This window comes from Agelaius tricolor, unplaced genomic scaffold (assembly GCF_023055355.1).
Source record: "Agelaius tricolor isolate 1412-34295 unplaced genomic scaffold, bAgeTri1.0.p SCAF_2, whole genome shotgun sequence".
Lineage (NCBI taxonomy): Eukaryota > Metazoa > Chordata > Aves > Passeriformes > Icteridae > Agelaius > Agelaius tricolor.
The window spans coordinates 82900995-82906690 of NW_027269262.1; the positions used below are offsets into that span (position 1 = coordinate 82900995).

Consider the following 5696-nt stretch of genomic DNA (forward strand, 5'->3'; position numbering starts at 1 on the left):
GAAATAGGAAACACGAAAGAGAACAGTCAGAAAAGCATGCTCTTTATGGACATCTATAGATGAAAGAAAGCAACACTTTTTTCTACTCCCCAGTATTCAGTAAGGCTATATCTATCTTTAACAAACTTTTTTATTTCCAAATAAAACGGTAACAGTTTCATTCTAAGTTTCCACAAAATCATCTATCCTTTCATATTCTTGCCCTTTCCCTACAGCACACAAAGATAAGGCAGTAAAGCCTGTATTGAGGACCAAGAAATTACATCTGTTCCAAGATAAATATTAAAATGATTCCAAGGCAGCCTAATAGACAAGAGGGATAATTCTGTCATCATTCTCCAACTCTTAATCTGAAGGGCATTCTGTCAAAACATCCTTAAAATATTTTTAACTTGTTTTACAGAAAGGTGGACAATCTTTCATTACTTCCATCAAAATTTTCATGTTCCTTCAGAATGCATCCAGCTTCATGAGGAGTATGTCTGCATGGGCTCCTTAAATCTGTTCAGATTTCAGATGAGAGGCCAAGCCAAGAGAACCAGTGCAGTGTGCACTGGTTATTAAAATTATCAGAGACATGCTTCTGTCCAAATTAAGGTTCAAATGAGACCATATGCTGAAGTCAATAATGTGGATTTTTATTTAACCATAAATGTGACATAGAGTGAGAGAAAAAAATAGGAAATGAGAGTGGGAGGAGAAAATGAGAGTGACAGAGAGACAGATTAAATAGAAACAATATCACCACCACATTAATCCTGACAGCATCTATTGGTCCTCTTCTTCTGGTCTGCTTGGTGGTGAGGGTCCTGGTCTTGATCCGTTGGGAGTGGAGGAAGTCCATGAAACGCAGAGTCCACTGGATTTACATTTGCTCAGGTTCAGGTGGGAACACCCAGGTACTTCTCCTAGGGCAGGAAGTTTTATACTGGGTGATGTAATACTTTGGATCATGGGACACTTTGGGTGTCTTTGAAGGTTATGGCACCTTCTAAGATGCCTCTTACATCATCTAAGTCAGTTCTAGACCATTGTGGCCCACCAGCAGAGATGAATACTGTCAGGCTACAGGTGAATGTGCCAATACTTTTCCAGAGGTGAGTTTTCATGGCTGAGCCACTTGTATAAGGTCCTTGGCATGACAAAAAGCACTATCCAACTTCATTCATTTGCCTCTTATCAGCCTGTTCCCTTATCTTGCTCAACATCCAACTGTAGCCTCTGGTGATGGGCAATTAAGTGGTCGATTGTTTGAGAAATTACCCAGTGACAGTCGAGTCTTTCACCCAATGAAGATACAGAATGGGGAACAGGAAAGTGCTACAGAGTCAAGGGTACATGTAATTATTTACAGATAGCAGATCAGCCCAATTAGACAAGCCAAAGAGACCTCTCCAGCCTGGACTTTTGATCACTCTGCTGGGAAATAAAAGACTACTCTAACTCCCACTCTGCCTGGTTGGAAACAAGTGTCAAGCCTCCATATGTGAAGGTGGGATCCATTTTCTCAGCCACACTACATGTGCCAGCACAGGTCATCCCTCAAACTGTCATCAACTGACTATTTAGGACTTACTAGGTAAAATCAAAATCTTAAAGTGCTACCTGAAAGTCAGGAGGCAACAATCCCAGTCAGGAAACAACAGGACTAAAATAGCAATAGGAATATCAAGTTTTGTGGCAGTGGTAAGGGAAGGAGGGCTGTCTTCAGGACTCAGGGCCAGCTCAGAGCTGGAACAGCTGAGGCAGCCCCTATCCCTTTGGGAATGCTTGGCCATAGCCCAGCCTGGCCTATGGCAGCTGCTTTTTAACTGGGGCTCCAATGGATGAGCTACAGCCCCCAGAGCACGACAGCTCTGCCCTGGCCTGCCACAGGGCAGACCTGCAAGCACTTGGCCTGGCTTCAGCCCATCCCAATATGCCTCTTTAACTAAAACACAAGCCATGACACCACGACACCCACTTCCCCCACTTCTGCACATGCTCATGCAGGGCATGGGGGACACAAAGACAGGAGCCCACAGACAGGGCTGCTTCTCATGGTGGGCAATGGCCACTTAAGGAGACATAGTTATTTGCATTAAATTAGGGAAAAATGAATGGCATGTGATAAACACATACTGCATCAGGACAGGGATTGCACCCTGATGGGTACATTTAGTTGAGACAATAATGAAAATGATGAAAAAATATAAAGACAATAATGAAATATTAATAATATTTATATAATGAATATAAATGACCAACAAAAAAAAAAGAAAATAATGGAAAAAAATAGAAAATCCCAAAATCAGAAAAAAAAAGTTTTTTTATTATAATCAACTCATACTTGAGAGTATAAAATTGATACCTATGGAATGTACTTCTTTTAAAGACCATCATTATAATAGCCAGAATGCTCCTTGACTCTTGACGTCTTTAGTCTCTGAGTTGTTATTATTATGCTGGTTTTTCAATGTCAACTGTGTCCTGAGTGTCACCTGCTTCCCTTCAGCATCAATGAAGATATTTCCTTTGTTTGCTATGGAGATCCCATTGTGGCCCAGAAGGTAAATGAATCACTGTTCCTAACTATTATTTGGCTCAAGGGTGAGGAAAACCTAGAGCTGTGTCAATGCCTTCCCTGCAGTCTTGCCTTGTTCCCTTCTGCCATCTTGTGGCCCTAAAAGTTTAATTCTACTCTAGTTAAACCATTGTCCCAGTCTGACGTGCAGCGAAGCACCAAGTCATTCCCCATCCCACATTTATGAGCTTACTCCTTCTCGATGTTCAGAGTCACCTTTTGTCACTGCCCTGGGAAGTGTGGAATCACCATCTGTGAAGGTATTTAAATGACATGTAGATGTGGTACTTAGAGATATTGATTAGGGGTGAACTTGGCAGTGTTAAGTTAATGGTTGAACTGGAGTATCTGAAAAGGTTTTTTCTAACCTAAATGATTCTATGATTATGTGTTAGAACACACACGATAACAGCTGCTCCATCCTTTTCCAGTATTTGGTGACAAGTCTGAAATAAAATGTTCCTGTCAACAGGTTGGAGGATGTTCAGACTGACAGCAGGAGACTAGATTGGATTAGAAATATGTTTTATGGGCAATGTACCAAACCAGAAATTAAAACTTGTCTAGAATAAATGATTTTTTCCTCCTGTAATTTTTTCTAAAGGGAATGATACAGTGATATAGAGGTGGAAGGGACAATGTCAAGCGAGGAGAAACCAGGAGTAGCCACAGGCAGACTTGAAACACTCAATAAGGATCAGCAGTGATAGAAAAGAGCTGTGGTGCAAGAGAGGAACAGAATCTACCCAAGGCGTCACAGCAAGAAGGAAAAGATTGAATTTCCTATTTCCAATGTTAGGACACAGCTGTCATGGAGAACAAAAAGGCAGATAGAAAGGGCTGGAGCAGCAACAAAGAGCTCTGTCCCACTCCAGAGGAGAGTCTTTCAAGTACATCAGACATCACAGTAATGGCTGGGAGTGTACAATAGTGTGCTCAGCCATGCAGAGAGGCTGCCTCTCCTCAAACACACCACAGCTATGCCTCCATGTGCTGGCTCCAGCTCAGCCACAAGAAATATTGAACATCAGCAGAAGATGTGTCTCTAGAAACAGCAGCATGCAATCTCACACACCAGTCTGCTTTATCCCAGCTAGGGACATCTGAGATCCCTGAAGAGCTTTTGGCATCAGATACACACATCTTGCTTACCTGTTAGCAGTGGGAGCTTGCACCATCCACACAGGCCAGGGTTATTGAAGTTATGAAAGCAAAAGTTATTGAAGAAATCCTTTTCCTTTACAGGGCAGGCAAAGACTGAGCACATCTCAGGTCTTTAGGGTCTGGATTCATGCACATAGGGCACTGAAACCAGAAATATATAAGTTGAATAGTTTTAGGATTACCATTCTGCTGAGAAAAAGGCAGGGAAGAGAAAATCCCTGAAGTCTTTGCAGTGAATTTAATAACTCCAACATTTACACTCATCCTATGTGATAGCATATCTATCAGAAGAAAATATTGTTAATATTATAAAATAAAGCACCTGGAAATTAGGGAAAGCCAGCACTGAAGCATAATAACAGAGTTATGAGTTATGTGATGGCATATTTACTTCTGAGCAATGTCCAAAGCTATCATCATTCAAGCCCATTATGACAATAAGAAGCTGTTCCTTAGATCAGCCTGCCCTTGCTTTTTCTGTAAGGCAAGGACAGTTCAATATTTAGAAATATTTCTGCGGACTAACAAACCCACAGCAGCTTTAATATAGAAAAGCAATGAATGGTCATAAAGTATTTTAGTTTTAGCCTTGTTTCTGTGGACAGATGTATTTTTTTAATACATTTTCTTCATGGATTATGGTCTAATATTTTCTGATATTTTACAGCCTTCCATACTGATTGAATTTCAGGCTAAAATGTAGTTTTGTAGATTATTCTTACCCCATACTACAGAATGAGATAAAATGATGTGATGATGTAGGTAGCTGGGTCTTTCTTTGTCTCAAAGTAGTGCTAAGCTAATGAATTAAATGAAGTTTTCTGCAAGTAGTCCCCAGTCCCATGCTCTTCTTAATATGTAATATTGTTGTGTGAAATCAGTCACAGAATTGCAGAGCAATTCAGGCTGGAAGGTACTTCATGAAGTCTCGAGTCTGACCTCCTGCTCAAAGGTGGTTTGTACAGATATTAACCTGAGCTACAGCTATGAAAAGGTTCCCCAGAAGCCATTCTTGAAGCTCCTTTGGATGTGCAGCGTTCACATTCGCATGAGCCACCGTAAAGTGTTACATTATCCTGCCTCTGGGTGTCAGCATTTGCTCTCATTTGGAAACACTTAGAACGTGTCCTTAAAATCACTTGTCTCTAAAGAACCATGAAGCCAGACAGATTCCAGTTATCATTCTGAATTTGTCTGAACAATTTGATCTGGCTTATGCGAATTTTCTAGAAAGCTGAAATAATCAAGCTAAATCAGAAAATTATATTCTTTGTGTGAATGAGAAGGGAATATTTTTCAGGATTTCACTTCTAACATGAAAGGGAGATTCAATTCTGAATTCACTTTTTTTCCCTAACATTCAGACTGCAAGACTTGAGCAAGAAAAAAGAAAAAAAAAAGAAAAAATAAATAGAACAGATTTGAGCAGCTGCTATTCTACCCACTTACAGATGATACACTATCAGATAAGCGAAAGTTATACAAAGCTTTTCATTTTAAGCTAAAGCTTACCTCTGGAGACAAGATCTGCATGAGGCTGCATAATTCCAGGTGTCATTATGGCCAGGTGGTGGAGACAAAAGCTACAGAAAGACCATTTGCTCTTCACCAGTGAAATCAGAGTCAAGGCCATCATGGGGAGGAAGAGCAGCAGAGGAAAGAAGGAAGAGAACAGAACGGTGACTCTTTGAATGGAAGGACCATAATGCCTCTCCAACGCAGCAAGCCTTCAGCCTCTCCTGGTGCACACAGTGAGCTCTCAAACCCCGAGAGGCCACGGCGTGGCTTCTGTAGGCTCAGTCACAGAGGGCTCTTCACAACACACAAATCTCAGAGACACCCAAAAGAGTTGAAGGAACTCAACACCTCATGGGACCAGTTCTCTGCTTTCCTGAAGCTCCTGGTATGTGAGCTCAGCGGCATTGCCAAAATTTCTCCAGATCCCAGGAACTGAGTATAAGCATATCCT

General features: G+C 41.1%; 1 long non-coding RNA gene across 1 annotated transcript; it reads right to left on the reverse strand.

Moving 5' to 3' along the window:
- Nucleotides 1–703: 703 nt before the first annotated feature.
- On the reverse strand, nucleotides 704–5358 carry LOC139600925 (uncharacterized). Its single transcript, XR_011682715.1, has 3 exons — nucleotides 5240–5358; nucleotides 3716–3868; nucleotides 704–908 (listed from the first exon to the last, which is right to left on the reverse strand). It is a non-coding gene; the product is annotated as an uncharacterized lncRNA (long non-coding RNA).
- Nucleotides 5359–5696: the final 338 nt, after the last annotated feature.